Here is a 22,003-nt window from a genome sequence, read left to right on the forward strand (position 1 = left end):
TCTTCATTTTGATGTTCCTCTGTGAGTCCGAGAAAATCGAATAATGTATGTGAGGAGAGAGTCACATGTTCTATAATGCTCTGCTTCTCTTACTCACTACCTAAGCAAGCGCATTTGGCTATTTCATGGCTTCCTCTGCCTGCACGGAATGTGGTTTGTGGATTGCAGGAAATAAGGAGAAATTAAAGAGCTGGCACTGGGAAAATTAATAAGTGAACACAGAGGGGTCGTAAACTGTTCAAGGCACTGGTGGCCGTGCATATGAATAAACAGGTACAAGAGGTGAAAGGGGGTTCTTTAAATTTTAGGCCCTGATCTAGGAATATCATTTGTGGTCAAGGGACTGCACAAATACACAGGGCAAGGTATGCACATCTGATTTCAGGACTATTAGTGCATTAGGTTTCTGAAAATAAAAATAAAGCAATTTATATGAAACACCAACAGCGTTCTCTATGTAATTCATCTTCTGCAGGCATCTTCTTTCTTTCAAACATGTTGAAACACAATATATTTTCATTAGTTACCCTGTCAACTAAAAAAAATCGGGCCTGATTTCTGTTTTATTTTGTTTTTCCTCCAGATGTATTTTGCACATTTTGTTAAATGCTGTCAGTAGTCACTTTCTGTCCAATTTGAATAATTTTTTACTCTAAAACCACAGGAATAAAAACCTTCAGCTTGCTTTTTAAAGACATGTAGATAAACAGATAGAGCTGCATATATATGGGGCTTTTTCCAGATGAGCAGTTGATACTTTTTAATAGTACATTTTAAAAACTCTAGTTGCATTCCTTTTTAGGTTAATTCAGTAGGGTTTGGTATATGAAAATATATTTACAGAATGCTAAAGTGGTTACAATTGTCTTTGCATTTCTCTCAGAATCAAAATCGGCCATCTTTTTGTGTAGGACCTGGGCTGGGGTCGTTTTCAAACACAGGATATCCAGTGCTATAAAGTGGTTAAGGAATGCAGATTTTTATCTCAACAAATCCAATGCAATCATCCTCAGTTCAGAATGGCTGCAATATTTTTTCCAAATAGGCCCTTTCCTTTCTATTTTGGAGTGGAATATAAAAATATCTTTTCTGAAACCTTGGTTGATCTCCTTTGAATGTATGAGGTTAACAGTTAATTGCAATTCTGTGCATGAAGCAAGAAGTGAACACGGCATTTAGTTGTGTGATCTTGTTTCCACTTGAGAAATGGAAAAGTACAAACTCAAGTTCTGTTTGAGTGAGGCATCCTTCAACTGTCGGGTACTTCAGTTAAGCAACAGGAGAAAGTAAATCTACTACACTTAGAAACTAATTTTCAGAAACAAGCAGTGAAACATCATAGAAACCATTTAAAAATCTGAACCAACCTTTTCAGCAACCAGTCTGGGTAATTTTAAAGATAAATTATGTCTTCTGTCCCAGTAAGAGCCTCCCTGGAGCCCACAGGATTGTTTTGAAATTCATCCATAAAGCTGAAAGTTGTTGTAATGAATTGCATTTTAATAATGTTCTGCAGGTTCCAACCAGGACCCAAAATTTTGATTCATATCTGCCAAGTACAGAGAACACACGATAAACAGACAAAAAGATACGGATCCTCCCTGGAATAAAATTGTTTCCATACAGAACTTTGGTCATTTTGCACATGGTGGGAGCATTCCCAAAAAGCAGCATGAAGCATCTTTGAACTTCAACACTTTGGAGATCACTTTTTGGTGGGTGGGAGAGCAGGGACTGAGGTCATCCATGTACAGGGGTGCCAGTACTGTGCTTGCCATGCAGTTTTTGGCTGATTACCAATACAGGGGTGAGTCACATCATTTGCAATAAAGAATTCTAGGTGTAATTGAGGATGGAAATTCGAGATGCGTTTCATAAAGGCAGAAAATAAAATTAGACAGGTTTAAGCATGCATGTTTCTTGTCGGCATTGTGCGTGGAAAAAATACTCCTGTCTCCTAAGGCATTGTAAATTCCAAGTGTTAGGCGTGCAGACTACAACCTGGTTTTGAGAAAATGCATTAACCATCATTTTATAGCTACTTTTTCATAGCTGTAACAAAAGTCATGGTGGAGAACGTCTGTGTCTAGTACAGGCTTGTCTTTTCCATGCCTGTTTGATGGCAAATCTCTTTTTCTCTGGGAAATATCTTTTCCTGCTCTGAACCAGTTTTTTTGCAGACATTTACTCAGAGGTTTTTTAGTGTATAGGTGCGTTCATGCCTCACATGGTTTCTTATAAACAACCCTAGGTGGGATTTGGTTACTGTTTTCTGTCTCTGCAGTTAATATTTTGGTCAAGCACTTTGCCATTTTGAAAGCAATATAAACTCAGGGAAGCAAGACTTGAAGGACTAGGCATGGGTTGTTTTTTTTGTTTGTTTGTTTGGTTTTTTTAATGGTTACTCATTTTCAAGAGTGCTTTCTGTAGCAGAAGTAATTATGTTGCATCAAGCGTTAGCACTGTTTGAGCTGTGTGTTTACAAGTGTATGTATTAAGCCTTCAGTAGGAATTCTTATGTTGAAACTGAAAAGCACTGAAAGGCAGAAATGCACTGTTTACTAAGACAATATCAGCTCAATATGTCGTAGAGGGAGCTTTAAGTATCTTGCAGTGTAATAAGGAATATATGTGTCTTGTCAGTTCCCCATCAGTTAAGATCAAGAGCTGGGTGACAGATGGGAGGCTGGAAGCATCTTGTAAACATTGCTGTATTGAAACACAGACCCTCAGTTTGGAAAAGAAAGGAAACAATCCCCAAACCTAAAATTAGGAATTGAATTCGGTTCTGGCTTTTTTTTCTGCTGGTGGAGGAGAAGGAAAAAAACCCAAAAAGTTAAGAAACTATTCCACTTGTTTTCCTGTTTGCACTTTTATTTTGCTTTTAAGATGGAATCTGTAAAATTCCAATATCCAGGAGTTCAGGGCTATGCATCTGGAGGCAGTGGCATAGCCCAGTCTTCATTCCACTGTTCTCTTGAGGCACTGCTGTTTTGAGTATCTCCTATTGACAGCAGGAACCTTTTTATTAGTGTGAATGTGTCAGAGCTGAGCACTGACTATTGGCACAGGGTGTTATTAATTATGGATTTCTTCCTCCCTGAAAGTTTTTAACTTCAGCAAGATGCGGCAGCTTTTGTTGTTCTAGATAAATGAATGCATAAGGATACTGGGGGAGGGATTAAAAAGTGCTCAATCCCACAGTTTCTTGACAGCTTGAGTCCATCATTGCTGTTTTCTTCTCACCTAGTTTGGGGATGTTTGTGATAAAGCACATGAGGCAGGTACCTGTTCTGTAATCCAGTCTCTCTAGTGTTTTTTCAGTGGTGAAGAGATTGGGTTCTGAGCAGCAGTGATGTGCGTGTTTACAGGAATAGAGTGAGTGCCTACACCTCTGGAGGGAGGAGGGAGGGTGTGCCCCTCACTTCTGCTGGAGTTTGTAGCTCAGAGGTCCTCTTGGGCCCTTCACCATTTCAGAAAAGGAACAGCTGTGGTTCCATGCCTTTTTTTTTCCATCTGTTGCTAGCCAGGAATTTGTGAACATCCTTCTCGGATGAGGATCTTGCTGAGGTTATTCATGTCTTTGTCACCTCCCAGGCTGAAATACTGCAATCCATACTTGGAGCAAATGTTCCTAAGCCTCCCGAGCATTTAGCTGGTGTGTACAAATCGGTGGCAAACTTCCCAAGAGGGTTTAATCAGCATGGGCTTGATTTTTTGAGATACCTTTGAGCCCTTTAGCTCTGCGATGAATTTGCTGAAAGCTGCAGGTGTGTTGTATCTCTGAAAATCAGGTCTTGGGAACACACTGAGCTCATGTCTGTTACTCTCCTCTGGCTACCTAACTTGTTCCAGATGCTGTTCTAGGCAATAGCAACTAATAGAGGAAAATGCTTCTCTAGGCAATGGGAAAATAATGAAGAAAAAATGTCCCAACCCTTGGCCCAGGATTCATATGAACTGCAGGAGGACGCTGTGTTCTGTGTAATCTTGTTTTTGCATCTTACCAGCACAACAGATGTTAGCTGCAGGTTGGGTCTTCCATGAGAAGACAAGCCTGGACCCACATCTTGGATGGGTGGGGGAAACAGCACTTACCCTTTTTGGTAGATGAAGGAAGAGGTTTCTAATAGGAAAACATACTGTTCCTATAGCATCCAGCCTGATGAACTTCCCTGGCTCCACAGGCTAGCAGTAGGAATACCTCTGCCCCACTTCTATCCATTGTCAGGGGTTCAGATTCCTCAGCAGCCCTAGTACAGCACTTTGGCAGGTCTGGCTTCTGTTGACTCCACGTGCTGAAAGGACTCAGTGCAAGATCTGGTGAAGCAAAGGCAGCATCCAGTGTGCGGCAGGGGACAGCAAGATAGTTCCTTTCAGAGATGGGATATTACTGCGTTGGTTATCACCTGCATCCCAAGAATAAAAGTGACTTAAAACATCCTTTTGGAGGGAAAGGTGTTTGCTGTCAGACTGAACAGGGAACACTTCTGGTTTGGTAGGATATGGAGCATTCATGTTGTTCTCTAGCCCTCTGTCTAGGACACTTGTCTCAACAATTAAAGGAGCGCAAGCAGCGGATCAGAAGATCTGTGTTCAAGGTGCTCCCAGGGGGCAAAGAACAGTCCTGAGCTCAGCTGTGTTTATTTGCCTGTTAGAACATGGGGCATTGTGCTGATGATGTGCTGTGGGGCATGGAGCACATTCCATGAAGTCCTTCCAAACAATCTCTGTGCCTCACACCTACGATCACAGAATCACAGAGTGGTTTGAGTTGGAAGAGACCTTAAAGATCATCTTGTTCCAACCCCCTGCCAGGGACAGGGACACCTCCCACTAGAGCAGGCTGCTCTGAGCCCCATCCAACCTGGCCTTGAACACTTCCAGGGATGGGGTATCCACAGCTTCCCTGGGCAACCTGTGCCAGGGCCTCACCACCCTCACAGTAAAGAATTTCTTCCTAGTACCTAACTTAACCTACCCTCTTTCAATTTAAACCATTCTTCCTTGTGTCACTACATGACTTTATAAAAAGGCCCTCACCAGCTTTCTTGGAGATCTCAAACAGGAAGAAATTTCCACCTTCACAGGCAGGAAGATTGTTTCTCCATGCTCTGTAGGGGTTAGGGATAGCTTAGGCATGGTATGACTCTTAAATTACCAGTGGGGCCATTTTTTAAACCTAGTTACAGAGTCCTTAAATGTAATACATGTGCAACAGTCCTTGTTCTTGTGGGGAAGAGGGGAACAAAAAGAAGAAAAAGAGAAGGAAAAAAAAAAAAAAAGGAAATTAGGAATGTAAATATACATATTGTATCCAGAGATCCATCTTTCCTGGAAAGCTGATGTCTATAAAAGGCTTACAGGCAGTCTACTAAAAGTAGTAAATATTAGTGGTCCCATCATAGAGAGGAACAAGGTGCTTTCATGTGAAGCTTTTAGGTTTTAAAAAGAGCAAGGAGCTGTTGATGGGCTACCTTTATTCTCACTATGAACCTAGAACTGTGTATGTTGTAATGGACAAAATAGCGACTATCTGAAATAAATCTCCTCATAGTTCTTCTTTAGCTCTAGATTACACAAAAGAGCTGAGTTGGAAGGCCAGTCAATTTATTTTTTGTGTTTCTCTAGCCCTGCTTCAGTCTCTACTGCTGATCAATTATAACAGCAGTAGCAGATTGCATGTCAGGACATCTTTGGAAGTGAGAAATTGGATCTGTTGAAAACTACTTCACAGATGTGTCAACCCAGGAATTAAGTGAGAATTAGACCTAAATCAAATGTGTAGTCTTAAGAAATGGCTTTGGGTTAGGTATTTTATTTATTTTTTGATATGGTGTCAAGGGGTTAAAAGTGAAACAGTACTAAACTATTCACAGGTTTTCACAGAAATTGCGAGGGTATGTCCCCAGCATGATGATTGACTTGCTCCCTAGGTAGAAATACAGTATTTAAAGCAAAACCCGTGTCAATTCATTCCTCTAATGAAAAATAATGAAAAATATTTATACACATCTATTCACTGTGGGTAGTGAAGAAAGAAAATGAAACGCAGCACTCTCAGTGGCATTTAGGAACATGGAATTTATGATGTGCTGCAGTTCCTTGTTTATTGTGTTTCACAATATATGGTGGTCTCACATTTCCATCAGTGTGCCTTAATGCCTGACATGCCTCTGGTGCCAAAATGTCTCACTGTGGGTTACCCACAGGCTATGCTGGATTTACAATTTCCTATTTCACCTTTGTAAGCAGAATGTTTTCTGTGCCTGGATAGATAAACGAGCACATCTTGCAGTAAAAAATTTATATGGGAATTCCTGGAGCAATCAGCACAAATGCTGTGGCGTGCTATACAATTAATGATAAGACCTGGGCTTTGCATTTGTGTTGCATTGTGAAAGGAAGACTGAAATCCCTTTTCTTAATATAAAATATTTAAAATCAAGCATTTATTATGCCTAGATTTGATAAGGCTACTTACCAGCCTAGACATGTTTGCACACAGCAGTATCTTCTCATTTAAATTCAATCACAGTCACAAAACAAGGCTGGCTTAGACTAGCTGAAGATATAAACTTCATTTTCATCTCATTAGGCCACCTGGAAGCAACAATCAGTGAGTAGTCCTGACGTCAATGGTCTCTCTACTTCATTAAAATGTTAATTTCATGGCTTTAATTCCCTTTGTAAAACGTGCTGCTGCAGGACACTGTATGCAGATTTATTCTGAAGCAGACAAATCTGCATGCCATATTCCTTTTTAGTGCCTTAGGTTCCTTTGGATTTTTATTTTTAGCCATCCCTATTTTTATAAACTGCTGTGAAAAGATGATCACCATAACAACCAAAAAGTAAATATTTTCTTAAAACAGCCCTTTGAGAATGTATACTTCAGAGTCAGGAATTCAGGGCATCATGCATTTACTGGTATTTTGCTCTGCTGTTCCCTTTTTCAGTATTTAAAAATGAGACAGGTATTGTTACTGGCTAACATTTTCAGACCGTGGATCATGAAGGAAAAGCAATGTGTGATAAATCTGAAGCAGCTACGTAGATCAGCTATAGCATCAACATTTTTAGTTGAGGTCCTGCTTATGACAGAACAAAATAACAGTCTTCTCGATTTTGGAATCCTTCCTTGATAACATGTATTTCCTCAGCATTTAGTCATCTTCATCTTGCTTTAGGGGATGAATTTCTGGTTGTGTACTTCAAATTTGTACATCATAGTTTGAGTTCAACTGTTGGCAGTAGAGGTGTGTCTTCAGTGCAGGAAAACAAGAGAAGGTAATTGTTCATCTGGTCTTTTCCCTTTATTGCATGCAGTTCTTTTTTAAGAGTACAAGCGCTCTTGGGTATTTTTCAAAGTGCTGTGTAAATGATTATCGTGTTTTAGTGTGCCTGTGGCATCTATAGATGGATGAGCTGTTTGCTCCTGTTGCAGACGGAGAATCCAAACCTCAGGGCCTGGGCTTTTCAGGACCCATCGCTGGTGGAGCTGCCTGGTTCAGGGGTGCCGTGCTCAGCCGGAGGGCTCTGGTGGCACACTTGGGTCTGCGCTGGTGACGACACTCAGCAGCATGGTCCTCCTGCTCTCCCCTGGCAGATCCTGTCACTTTAGGTGCTGTACAAATCCCACTGAGGCCCTGCTGGCTTGTGGTGCCAAGGCCCTTCTGAGCAGGACCTTGGACAATGTGTAGGGTCTGCCCTTTGTTAACCTAGCTGGAGAGGACAAAGACCACCAGGTCCCAATCCAGCAAATTAAGGAGGGCTTCCTTCCTAAGCACTGGACACATCTGAAGTTTTCCCTCTGAGAGTCTCAGTGGAATTTCCCTGCAGCTTGCCCCAGGATGGTGCTCCTCATAAGTAACTAGGAACAGGTAGTTAATTTGGCCTCCTGCCTGCCAGGAGAGCAGTGGAGATGTAGCTTTATCAGTCTACTACTGTGTACATCTCTGCTACTTCTCTGAAGATATGTAGTACAGGGAGCAATATAGAAATGTGCCGTGATTGTAACTGAAAAGTAGCCAAAGTAGCTTAAAGGGTGTTAATAAAGCTAGTGTTCCAGCCTTCTATAAGTTTCCTATTTCAGATTAAGTAAGATAATTTACCAGTGAGTCTAAAAACATGTTGGTACCTAATTTTTCACTCTTAGTGTCAAGGGAGAAGTTTTTTGAAAGTTAGTGAAGACAGATGGACAGTAGCCAAATCATTTCCATCTTGGGTCTCTTGCCTACAATGTTATTTCATCACAGGCAGTACCATAACTCAGTGTAGTAGTCAATTTAAAATGCCAAAATGTGCCAGGGTTTTACTCTATGGATAGAATTATTCATTCATGTCTGCAGCTGGTGAGTGGAGTGATACTATGACAACTTCTCAGATCACAGACTGATCTAGAAAAATATTCCATTTGTAACCTGAGACATTAGCTGTTACTGCAGCAGCATACTCACTCTTCTAACACTGTGTTTTGATTTGTCTTACAAAATGTCTTATAAGCTAATCAAAGAATTTATCACTTTGGTGTGCAGGCCACTTAAACCTGAGTTACTGCAGGGGCTCGGACAGTTGTCATCACATGGTCAAATGAATTTTGTTGTAGCCTGGATATTTGAAAGGCTGTTTCTATGATAGAGCAACATAGTTAATATTGCTGTCATCACTTAATGAACTCGTGACTGTGGATTGACACAGCCTTGGGAGAATAAAAATAACAGGTCTTACTGTTTGGTTTGCATTTCTTTTGTCTCAGTCACTAAGTGTGTGTAGTTGCAGAGATATTTATACTATAATTGCTTATTGTTTGGTGTGTTTATTTGTTTTAGTGCTCTTGGAAGCCCGGCAGATAGAAGAGTTGGTGGGAGGTAGTTTGTGTCACCATTGCTTAGGCAGCAAATATAATGAGTGGTGGACTGTAGGTTTCAGCATTCTATGCATTCCATGTTTCAAAAAGTATATCAGAGCTACTGAAGTTCTCCTTGACTTGTGTTTGCCCAAAAAGAGAAAGGTTTTGACCAGAATTACCTCTTACAGCTAAACTATCTTTGCTCAGCCAAGCTACACTGGATTTTTCATCACCCACCCCATTGTTTATTTTTGGAAGGCTAACTGGCGGTTCATCATTCAGCAGCTCTTGCAAAGCCTGACTTTTCTCTGGAGAGAGATTACTCTTTTCAGATAAACTTCATCTCTCTCACCACCTTTGTTGACCTGCCGTGTGACCCAGTGGCAACTTCTTTCTTCCTGTTTGTAAGGATGGCCTTTTCCCTTCCCACTGGAAGATGGGATGGAACATGGGAGACATCCATTTGCACCTGGCTGATGAAGACATCACACTGTACCACAGCAGAGCCTTCCTGCAGGCAGTTGAGAGTTTTACATCAGCCCTGGGCTGGGTCTCTTCCTTGGCTCTCATTCCTCCAGAGCAGAGGTGTTGGTGTGTCTAGTGGTGTTCAGGTCTCTTGTCCTTTCCCTCCTACCTGGAGCCCTCCACAGCTGTTTGTGTCCATAGGCCAGATATGAGTGGGAATAGAAGTCTTCCCCTGAAGGCTGTGCAGATGGTGTGTAGCTTGTCCTTGGGCACTGAGGCAGAATTTAGCAGGGCTAAATGTTGTTTGCAGTGAACAGGGCTATGTTCAGGAGCACTTGAAGGAAAATAGCAACATTCTGCTGAGGAACATGGAGTTTTCTGGGATGTCCTCCCAGTGTGTTTCCCATCTGGTTGCTATTCCTGTACACTTTGGGATCTCCCAGTAGAGGAGGCTGTGGAATCAGGATTTTCATGATGCCTTTTGTGCTTTCAGTGGTAAGCCTTAGCGGAGCAAGATAGATGCCGATAGATGCAGATAGATTGATTGTTCAGGTAGTTTTGAGGGAAAATGTTTCTGAACTCAAATGTGTTAGGGATAGCAAAGTGTATTTGTGGAAAAGACTGCTCAGAAAAATTTTCAGTTGTGACACATAGTTTCTTCCCTTAGTTAAGCATTGTCCTCTCCATGTACTGTGTGAAATTTAGAGGACTACATTTTTCCTTGAGTTAAAATATTTAGGGAAAACAATTGTGTACTGACAACAATGGGCTTTTTAAATTGCAGGCCATTTGTTTCTGTAATTCTTATGAAGTAAATTCAACTGCCTAAGTTGATTCTATTCATTGTGGTTTAGTTATGTACATACTCATATTTGTGTTAAAAAGCAATGTTAAAAACATCAGTGATGAGAGCTTTCAGAGCTTTCTAGCATGCAGTGCCAATGGAGTTAAATGTTCCACTGGAGTCAGAAATGGAAGTTTATAGCAGATGTTTTCAGGAAACCAATTTTAGACTTCTGTTCAAAGATGCCTCTACAAGAAGGATTTACAACATTTCTCATCTGTGACTTCAGCTGCCAGCATTGGTTTTTCTTCTGATCGGTATAAAAACCAGCAGACCACAGCTGCACATCTTTAATATGAAGGTACAAGGCATAGAGGATGACCCTAAGCCTGGCTGTCTTTGCCTTAAGCAGAGAAGCACATTGGCCCAGTGTTGGGCCATTGCATGCTGGAGTAAATGGTCTCTCTCAGCCCTGTTCTTGCAACACTGAAACCAGGTCTGAAGATTAACCACTGGCTTGTATCTGACTTTTTCGCTGTTCTTGCAAAAGGAATTCAGGTTTTATTTCTCTGGCTGACAGACTGACAGCATCACACATGTGGAAGTACAAGATGGGTGCCCAAAATTCAGCTTCCATCTGGGCACAGGAATGACTGTCCAGGCACTCCTGGCAGTATTCGCTCATTTTCATTCAAGGGATTGACTTTAGTGTAATTTTTTCTAAGCATCTCTATGAATAGCAGTAGTTGGGAAAAAACATTAGTAAATTGTTTTATCACTGGAGACAGATCGTTTTGTTGCTGTGCATTTAAAATTGCTGCGATCCCTCATGCATCTGTAAGGCCATGGTACTCTCTTTTCACACAGCCCATGGTATGTAGCATCCTTTTCTCTTTTCCGTGGCATTGTCATGACAGCTGCTGTTAGTACAGCCATTCCTGCGTCACCGTAACTGGGCTGGAGCTGAGAGAATTGTGTGGTGCTTCCAGCAGTCACTGTCAGAGGAAGCTCATCTGCTCCTGGACCTCCCTATATCTGTTTTCTGCGGGGCACTGCTGGGTAGAGGAGCACTTCCTTCAGTTTTCCTACCATTTTACCAGTGAAGGGAAGAAGTGCTGTTTGCTCTGACACTGTAGAAATGTGCTGCAGGATAAACAGGGCATGTTCTTCTCCTTAGCTTGAGTGAAGGGAGGAGTAGCAGCTAGCCCAGTATTTTGTAGGGACAACCATGCCAAGTGCCACCAGGATGCCATCAGGAGGATGTTTGGTTTTGCAAGAAGAATGGATTGGGCAGCTTTGTATTTTTTTTCAAAGGAAAAAAAAAAAAAAAAAAAAAAAAGGAGAGAGAGAGAGACATTCAGTTATGTGCCATGGGTACCTGTAGGGCCATTCCTTCTTAAAGAAGTGCATCCTGTTCAGGAACAGTCAGTCTTGCGGTCAGTTCCTATAGGTAGGAAGGGCTGGAGGGGTCTGCACTGCTTTTCACTTCTCCATCTGTAGTAGCTGGGAGGATGCTTGTGTTATGTGAGGTTTCTCTGCATGAGGAGGATCCAAAGGCCATCAGACCCTACAAAGTTATGGCTCATTTCCATCATAGGAGCTGCACTAAGTAGCTGCAATAGGGTTTGGGTCTGATCCTGTGTCATTAGGGAGGAAAGAAGCTATACAATCATTATCCTTTTTAGAAAGTTTAATCACAGCCTGCAGAGGGATGGCAGTGTTTTATCTGACAAATATGTCACTGTCTTTCATCAGTTGATTATAATCATCTTGGAAGTTCCAGTGTGTCTGTTTTTCCCTCTTCTTTTTTTACTATCGTGTTTTGTTTAACTTTCCCTAATGAGCCCAGTGAAAAGCAATTGTTCTAAATAAATCATGTGCGCTACAAAGCAGTATATCACAATTAGGTTTCCATTATACTTTAATTAGGCATTCCATTATTAAATTGATGTCTTTGGCTTCTTCCAGGTCTCAGACTAATCCTGAAACAAATTCCTCTTTGTGGATAAATATTAGTCAGTCGTAATTAAAGAGTATTCATTGGCGTTGCAGCTTTTCATTAAATCCCTTTCTGATTAAGATGGCTCCCCCAAGTACTGGGCTGATTAAATTTAATAAGATTTGTTCACTTGTGTGTATCATGGTCTGGTGGAAACTGTTTTAGCACCAGGAGATTGGGAACTCTAAGTTCATATCTTGGTGCAGGCAGCCATGGGTCTAAATGCCTGTTTTGCACAGTGCTGTACATTCTTGTTTCGGGGGCGCTATGGTTTGTGTGGTCAGCCACCAGTGGAAAAAAACCATGGAAATTGAATTAGCAGTGTTAGAGTTGAATTTCAAAGGTCTAAGTTACATCTAGAGGGTTACAATAAAGAAGGGAAGATTAAAGTATGTTAGAGGCTCTGTTTTCTTGACTCTTTCATGACTAGGGCTTTGCTGCTGAGTTGAAACTTGAGTGCTTTTCTACTCCAAACCGTTTGCTCTCCCTGAGATGTATAGATGAGCTCATTCCTATGTAAATATCCCTCAGCTGAAAATTCAGATAATGAAACAGATGCTCCTGACAAAAGTTTTTCTAACAGCAGAGAATGAAATATTTTCAGAAAAAAATCCTTGTCCTGGGTTTCAAAATCAAGGTTAAACCAAAGTGTGATATGGCTTTAGTGTATATATCCATTGGAGAGGGCTTATAAGCGTCACTGTTTTCTGTGTGATGAAAGTGTGCCTTCTTGTGGGGCTGCTGGTGCTGTTCTGCATTCCTCCTGCTTTGTACACAGAAATGAAAACAAACCACTGTGACCAAGAATGGCAATAGCATAAATCGGTGAGGCGTGCAAGAGATCGGCTCAGGACATCTGCAGAAGCACTCCATCCAAATATTTGAGGTGGCAGCTAGCAGGTGTTTTTTTCAATATCCAGTTCATACTCTATTTTTGGTGCAGGGTATGTTTTCATCTAGTGTTTTGGTTTGGGATGGGCCATATTTGTAATATCAAATATCTCAAAATGCGTTTTCAGTGTTGTGTATCCCAAATGTAATGGTACTGGGTATGTCTAGCCAATCTGTCGTATTGCGTGGGATCAGAGTCGCACCCTGATTCCAGATTGCTGTTCCTGGGGCTGCTGAAGGCTTGAGAGTGATGCCTGGGGTAGTCTGAAGGGGCAGGGTTGGAGACGGTGTCAGGTCAGTGCACAGCTGAAGAGTTCTCTCTAGCGGTTGGTTGTGGGTAGTGAGGACAGATAGCAAAGTGCACTGAACTAAGGAAAGGGTACTCATCTGTAGCGACTGGAAAAAAGGAGAAACACAGTGTAAGGTGAGGAAAGGAAGCTGACCTTTATAGCTGAACTCTAAAAAAGAATAGTTGTAATGTGCTAGAAGCCAAGAATAAAATGTCTTTTCTCTAATAGCCATCATTTATTTACTTATTGCTACTGTTGCAATACAGCAGTGGATGCTGTCCTGCTATTCATAGCACCATCCTTCCACTGGCCTCAAGTGAGGGCTGATGAACAACAAGAATCCATGGCATTTCCGAGGAGATGGGGTGCACTTTGATCTGTTGATTACCAAGCAAGAACTGCCACAGCTGCTTCCTTCTGAGTATCTGTGGTGAATTCGTTTCCTCTACTCACACAGTGACTCATGCTAATTTTGTAGTGACTTCACCAAAGACTCAAAATAAGTCGCATGCTCAGTCTGCAGGTTTGGCAAAATGTTTATTTAAGGCAATGTGAAAGTGATGGAAAATTATGAGAAAATTATGAGAAAATTCCTACCTTGCATGCTGACAAATCCTAGAAGTACAGAAAAGTGATAGAAGTGTTTGAAAAGAGTATGAGCAAAGATTTTGGAAGAATTGAGGGAATTAAATAACATCTAATAAGAAGGCCAGGGAGACTGGGAAGTACAACCTCTATAAGTCTTGTATTTTAATTGGAATCCCGAAAGTATGCTGTTGTACTACAACATGGCAGTTCATAAATACTGCTACTGCTTGCATCTTTTAAAATGTACCACTTTTCTTCTCCAAAAATTCCAGGGTTTAATCCAGCTCCATTGTTTACCTAGCAGTAACATCCTGCAATGTGGAACATCATTGGTATGACAGTTGTGTATGTAAACTGTTCCAGAGTGCTTTGCTTTACTGTTAACTCAGTGAGACCAGTCAGAAATGGCAACAGAAATTGCAGATACAACAGCTGTTGGATTCTGGTAGAACTGGATTGCCTCAAATAGGAGTATGTTTTCGATTGTAGAGATTGATGCTTAATTTCATCTGCGTTGGAGTGCGATTGTTCATTCAAGTAGACAGCAAAGAAATGTACAGGGGTGGATTATTTCTTTCCCAGATTTCCCAGGGATTTTAAATACCCAACAAGTACAGAAAAATTAGGTGGATAGTCTGTTAATTTAAAGATAAGAATAAGCTCTGTATGTCTCTGTATGATTTATTTGAAGGGTATCTGGTGTTTTATTTTTGCTTAATTGTAATGGTATTTGGCTTTCCAGAAATACCTGGATGACTTGTTTAGCATTTTTTTTTTAAATAAAAATAACTCAGCCTTTTCCTAATTTAGGTTCATTTGCCTCCCTAGCAAGACATCTTATCGTGACAAGGTAGAGTACACATGATGTTTTTTGAAAAGATTTCACTGAAGTGTAGCAAATTATCTTCAATTCAAGCATAATGGTGATTCTAGTCTGAGCTGGTTGGCTGTTTGCCAGGAAATGCATGTTTGAGCTCAGAGGAGTTGGAAAGTTGCAAACCAGTGTGTCAGTGTCTCTCTGTTAATGAAAAAATGAAACATCATTTTTCTGTTTGAAAAACCAGTGATGTCCTATAAGCCTAGAAACAGCAATGTTTTCTTCTACCTAACTTGTAACATACCTGTGAAAACCAAATCCCATATATGTGTGTAAAGACTTGTAGCAGGGGAGGCTGGGAGAAAGTAGATATACAGGCAAAGGAATAAACATGGCATTTTTGTTATCTGGATTTGATAAATATAGTTTGGGAATGATAGAGTAAAGAGTGGTGAGTCAGTTTTGCCTGGTCATCTCTAGTGACTGAAATAACTTGTTATTCCAACCCTTTTATCCCTTCATTCCTTTCTCTCCACATATTTTTGTGTTTTATTTATAGCTCGACTAGCTTTTCCTTTGCAGTTTGTAAAATAACCCTTCAGAGTCGGGAAGACTGAGGAGCAGCAGCTCCTGGGCAGTCTTGTGGATGGAGCCACAGGATCATTCCCTGTTGCTGTGGCTGGATCCCCCCTTTCCCGTGCACATCCTTCCCTCATCTGCACAGATTCCTCTTTTAAACAGGCAGCCTTGGTTCCTGAAGGCATTAATGGGTTTGTGTTGACAGGAGCCATGTGAGATGTTTCAGACCAGCTGGCTGTGACTTTGACAGTAGCAGGGTCAGAGGCCCCAAGTCTGGAGAGGTGGCAAGGCTGAGTTTTATCTGTGAAACCTTACTGGAGGTTGTAAGCTGTCCTGAAACACATGGAATCCACCACCACAACCCGTACTTGTATTTACCCTGTAAAGCACAGCTGTGTAAATAATGCTTGCAATAATTCTGAGCTAAATCTTTTGTGTTTTGCTTCAACTTCCATGCCCAGCATTTTTGTTTAGTTTAATCCACAAACTAAGGATTGGTTCAGCACTTGATATGTCTTAACTTGCAGATCAGTATACTTCTTGATCTGCTCTTAGATGACCCAGAGTACTGACTTCTCATAGCATAAGCGGACTACTCCATATTAAACCATCTGATTTGGCCTAGAAGGGCGGAAGGGAGCTGGCAAACTAAACTGCAGTCCTCCTTATTAACTGACCAATGGAGAGGTCAAGGGGAGAAATGTGTTCAAGCAATGGATGTGAATCATAAAATCATAGAATGCTTTGGGTTGGAAGAGACCTTAAAGAATGTTCAGTTCCGAGCCCCTGCCATGGGCAGGGACACCTTCCACCAAATCAGGTTTCTCCAATCCCCATCCAACCTGGCCTTGAACACTTCAAGTGATGGGGTATCCACAGCTTCTTTGAGCCCATGTGTGCCAGTGCCTTTTCATCCCCACAGTAAGGAATTTCTTCTTAGTGTCTAGTCTAACCCTACCCTCCTTCACTTTAAAGCCATTGCTGTTTGTTCTGTCACTACATGCCTTGTAAAAAGTTCCTCACCAGGTCTCTTGTGGCCCCCGTCAGCTACTGGAAGGTGCTCTAAGGCCTCCACAGGGTTCTTCTCTGGGCTGGACACCCCCAACTCTCAGCCAATCTGTAGCAGAGATGCTCCAGCACTTTGAGCATCTTCATGGCCTCCTCTGCCCTTATTCCAATAGGTCCATGTCCTTCTAATGCTGGGGTTCCCAGAGCTGGTTGCAGCACTCCAGGTGGGGTCTCACTAGAGCAGAGTAGAGGGGCAGATTCCCTTCCCTGGACCTGCTGGCCACGCTGCTTTGGTTGCAGCCCAGGATGCAGTTGGTGGAGCCAATGAGCAGAAACCAGCCTGGGGTGTGAGAATCTCAGGGTCTGTCACAGGCAAGAGTGGAAAAACGAGTTGCAAGTAGTAATGTTAGTACTAGATGTCTGTGTTTGGACTTTATGAGGCCATTTTGGAAAATTCTGCTGGTTCCAGCCCCCATGCTTTGAAAAGTATATTGAAATATTAGAAGAAATTCAGACAGCTACTAAAGGGATTTGAGCTTTAAAAGCCATGTTTCATACTGAGATTTCAGAAACTAGGTAGGTTTTGTTTGTTCAGGAGCAACTAACGAGGTTGACAGATCATACCACCACTTACCACTGTGAGCAGACAGCTCTTTAATTTAGCCAAGTTACGTGGTCAGGAAGTAGAAGTACAAAAGTAATGCTCACAGACACATACACACCCCCTGATTAATTAGGGGAATTGCTTATCTCATGGTAAAAGCTTCAGGGCAGTGCAGGGTGTCTGTCTCACCACATCCCATGGCAAAACTGAAAGCATTCTGCATAAGCTCCTGTGTCATTCGGGAGATCAGATTAGATGATGATAACATTCCTCTGGTCTTAAAATAATTAAATGAGGTATTTACAGAGATTTCAAAGTCAGACCGGATCTCCCTCCCCACCATCACCCTCTCAGCAGCTTCAGTTCGTGGTACTGTTTACATATTAATGAGATCTAGCATCAAACTGCAAAACTATGTGATTTAAATGTATTTAGCAAAATTAACCACATGTTGCTGATAGCTGTGAGGATGTCATTAGATCACTTGATCTTTGTACTCTCTGGGCTGGAGGTTCCTGGTATGGGATCCCAGTAGTCCTCTACTGCTGTATGCAGCACCCAGAGCACATTGCCTTCCTGCTGGGCAGCAGAAAGCAGACAGAGCTGTCATTTCCCCTGGCTTCCACCCTCAGGGACCTCAGAGGTGCAGTGTCCTTAGCTCCTTTTTGGCAGCAGATGGAAGGTCTCCCTCTCTCCTTGTATCACAATGCTGGTGAAAAATCAGATCGCTGTAGAAAGAATTGGTATGCAGGATCACTCTTCTCTGTTAATCAAAGCAGCATTATCATTCTGTCTTTTTTTGTTTGCTTATTTGATTGCTACACTTACCTAAAAAAGATTTCCAATAACTACTGAGTTGAAAGTGATTTAGATTAACCCCAGCTGACACTGCTGCTTTAAAGAGGACTGCCTGAAGTTTTAAATCCTCACAAGCATGATGCTTCCCAGGAGGAGCTGTAAATTCTTGAAGCTGCTCCCTCCTGATACTGTGTTCTCAAAGAAAAATCACTCAAATCTCATGATCTGAGACAGTAATACTTCCCAATAAGCAGTTTTAGATGGCTTTTGTTTTAATGTCCAAAAGTGTTTCTGTGTGTAAGGCTAACATACAATACTCAGATATTGTATAACCTGACATGTTTTCTTCTGCTTGTTTCCATCTTTTCTTTCATCGTCTTGCTGATCAGTTTATTTACAGAAGTGCCAAGCCTCCTCCTATTGGGTTTCCTAAGGAAATGTGAATAGGGTGGAGAATATTAAGGCATAGGTGGGCAAGTGACAGCCAGTGCTTAATGGAAGCCTGGAAATGTATGAAATATCTGGAGCTGTGCAATTAAGGGACAGGTATGTCACTTTGCAGCAAAAGGCAGTTATAGTGAGCTGGGAGGTGAAGTGGACAAGGGCCTCACATACAGATCCCACTTTCAACAGAGCAGCTTAATTTAAGAATGAATATTCTGTTGTGGGAGCATCTCCATGTGCTTCTCCCCGTGGTGGCTCAGCATCTCATCAGCTGCTGTTCTGTGATGTACCCTGGTTAAGAATAGCATCCCCTCTGTTGGATGAGAGCAGGGAAAGAGCCAGTGTAATCGATGTGAGGTTTAAAGGAATGTCAGTGATAACCCAAGTAGGACAAGTCAGGGCTGCTGAGATCCTTGCTAGGGATGGAAGTGGGTAATCTCACTGTTAATGCCAAGGAGACTCGAATTCATCTTTGAGGCTGCTGAGAGTCTGAGCAATTCATTGCATGAATTTGCCTCAGGGCCATCCTCTCTTTTAGCTCACTGGTGGTCATTTTGGCTTTCAGAGCTCCTGTTCTGAGTCATTATTTTGGCCCTGTTTGTACAGATCCCTTTGTCTCACAGTGAGCTTGTTCAGCATCGCTGGGTAGGAGCAAACAAGTGTCCTTGTGGTTGTGAGTCAGAACCGAGGAACAGGCTGTGCTTGAGCTCCCAAGCAAGGCTTTAGCACGGGGAATGGGCCCATCCATCCAGGACCAGGGGCTGGGTCCATCCCGCTTACTTGGGCTTGTGCTGTAGGGCTGAGCTTCACCTCTGGCACTTGTCCCCAGTTATAGCTGCACTGCAATATTCTCTTTGTGGATGTGTTTGAAGGAAGCTGAAAATAAATTAATCCTGCCTTTTACATTCAGGCTGGGGTTTCCCCCCTAGAATTAAAATACTGTTCTGGCATGGTATTACTGAACACACAATTAAAAGTAATTTTCAGTTTACCTGTAACATTTTTATTTTGAACCTAGTAAGAGGCTCTTGTAAAGTTTATAATAGGCGATGAGATAAAAGATGTTGGCTGGCTGTGCCCATGTATATTGCACATGTATTATGTGAGCATATTGGGAATGTGTGCTCAGGTTTGCTGGGGCAGGGGGTTGCAGAAACGGAGCTGTACAGGGTTACCAGATGCTGCAGGATAAAAATTCAGATGGAACAACTGGTGTAGTGGAAGAAAATGTCCTCATTTTTCCTTGGAAGTGTTTTTTTTGAAAAACTATGTCTTTCTCTGATGCTGATATTTTGGTCCTGAGCCTGGTCAAGTTCTCCCTGTGCCACCTCTTGAGTCCAGTGCCCAAAGCAACCAGCTGTGCATTGTAATCGCTTGAAGTAATGTCGTGTATCTACGGAGCTGAAATATAAATAACTTTGATTGGGGCACAGAAAGTTCAGTAAGTTAAAGAATAGTGCTTTTGAGGCATTTTGTCATCCCAAAATAGAGACTGCCACATGGATTAATCATCCTCTGCATGTTATGCAGTTTACAGCCGCTTAACAATAATTAGAAATAAACTTTATATTCACTCCTGAGCACTGCAGTAAGCTTTCCTTTTCTGAGGTGCTCTTATAAAGCATAGGACAAAATATTATTCTTGGGTATGAAGGATACATTGTTCTACTACTGCAGGAAGAAAGTTGTGAGACTGTAAAGCTACTGAAATTGGTGTTTCTATTTGTGCTGAGGAGCTGGGCTACCTGCCTGACATTTTAACCTAAATGGCAGTTTCTTAGCTTAATTAGATTTCAGATGCAAGTCTCTGAACATTATTTTATTTTCTTTGTCCTTCATTCTTTCCTCAAGGGGTTGTGGATACTCACAAGACAAAGATGATCCCTCAGATGTTACTGAAAATATTGCAAGAAGTGTTTTGTCCTCCTCAGCTTCTCTTAGCTGTGAACAATATCTTTGCTTATTTCTTTTTTGATCCACTAGAGACATAGAATGATGTGGTTTCCCATGGGGAATTTTTTTTTTTTTTAAATGAGCAGAAACAGGTTGCTGAAGAGGTCTTTAACTTTGGGTGGAAAAAACATCCTTAAGTCAGTGACTGCCCTATGTCTTCACTTATGATGACTTGATTTTCTGGTTGACTGGCACTTTGCTATGGATCTAAAACACATGTTGTTAGATATTTCCAGATTGCAGAGACAACAGCCTAACTTCAGAGGGAAAGAGAGAGTAAAGATGCTCAAAGGATGCAGGCTCAGAGCTGCCCTGATTAAACCTAGCCTGAGGGAATTTTATCCCCTCTCATGAATAGTCTACCTTTGTCTGCTGTGGTGACTTTTCTTCTTTTTAGCAGATTGTCTTGTAGCTTACCTTGCCAGGGAATTAAAGCCTCAGGCTGCCATTTGTGCGGAATTATTAAGTATTGATGATCCAAGCAAGGGGCCTCTTGCATATGAAACCTGGTATTCTGGTCTCTTCTCTTTCTGATATTTCTGCTCTTTCAGATATGCTAAATATACCTTTGAAGTTTCTTTTCTTCTCATGTAAAATACTCTTTCATAGGTGAACCTTGCAGCTGGAATTAGGAGATACTGGTTCCAACTGGACACACAGAGCAGGCCATGTAATCATTCTTTGCCTCAATTTCCCAATGTGTAATGTCAAAACAGTTACGTCCACCCTCTTCTCTGCAGCTCTTTGAGCTTTGTTCTGGGTGACTAAGAAGCCATAATGTAGTCTAGATCTTCTACTCTCTGGTGGGAAGCTGTGCTGGAAGGTATCTTGTCTGGAGATGCTATGGATCCATTGGCAAGGAGTAGAGGCTTTCCTGTTTCTGATCAGACATTCATGGGGAGAAATATACCTGCATGCTAAAGAGATCAAACCAGCTGTGTGAGTGCAGAGAGTCCTGCCAGTCCTGCTTGCACAGAATCAGAAAATCTGTGTCTTAAGCAGATCTGATTATTCAGATCTGATTCAGACCTGTGGTCTGTATGTCAGTGGCCCTTGAGTGTAAAGCCTTGATTTTTCAAGTAGTTCATGTAGTTGGCAGACTGATAGTTTAGCTACCTAGACAAGAATGACAGTAAGATGTGCAAGAAACTTCATCTGGCCAAAATCTCTTTTCATAAAAGTATTTTTTGATGCAAGGTTATCAGGAAAGCTGGGCTTTTCTAGCCTCCCTTTTGGAGTAAAGTGTGTAGGTTTTATGTTCCTAGACCTGGGGAGCTATGGAAGATCAGGAGGCAGGAGATTGGAAGAGCTGGAAATCTCTTGGAGATTTATGTAGCAGCCCTTCCCCTGGTAAGGCCAGGAACTAAGGGATTTCTGTCCTGCAGGATGACTGTAAATCTGATGGCAGAAATATATGAAATAGGGGAGTTAAAATGCAAGCTGTTCTCAAAACTAAAATGTTCCATGCTAAGGTGCAACAGGCTGGCAATTATTTCTGTTTGTAAGGCTAACTTTCTAGGGTGTGATCAATTTTGGCCTCTCTTGGAAAGAGATCTGGAAGGTTTTACCTGTACAGAACACAGGGATTCTCTGCTCAGTTCAGAGGTGATCCCAGAGCTAGATAAAAGATGGAATATTGAGTTTTGCTCTGATAGATGTCCAAGGAGCCATATAAATCTCTTTAAAACCCCAAGAAACCTGCCACAAAACTGTCTGAGAGAGATTGTTTCAAGACAGCACAATTATAAAATACTCTGAAAAGCCAAATAGGGTTTTTCTCCCCTCTTGTGATATTTGGAGTTGAACTTTAGATATATCATTTTGAGCATGGCCTTTTAAAGTAACTTTCTATTCTGGCCCTGTCATTTTTAGGGCTGTAAAGGAAAACTGAAATGCCAGGGAGGAAAAGGAAATGAAAATGAAGAGTGGGGC

The 22,003-nt window shown here is 41.7% G+C and overlaps 1 protein-coding gene across 4 annotated transcripts in view; it reads left to right on the forward strand.

The window, feature by feature from the left end:
* The window catches only part of LCLAT1 (lysocardiolipin acyltransferase 1), a 113,906-nt gene that overhangs the window by 86,930 nt on the left and 4,973 nt on the right, over positions 1 to 22,003 (forward strand). The window lies entirely within an intron of this gene.

Source organism: Hirundo rustica, chromosome 3, assembly GCF_015227805.2.
Source record: "Hirundo rustica isolate bHirRus1 chromosome 3, bHirRus1.pri.v3, whole genome shotgun sequence".
In the NCBI taxonomy this organism is placed as follows: domain Eukaryota; kingdom Metazoa; phylum Chordata; class Aves; order Passeriformes; family Hirundinidae; genus Hirundo; species Hirundo rustica.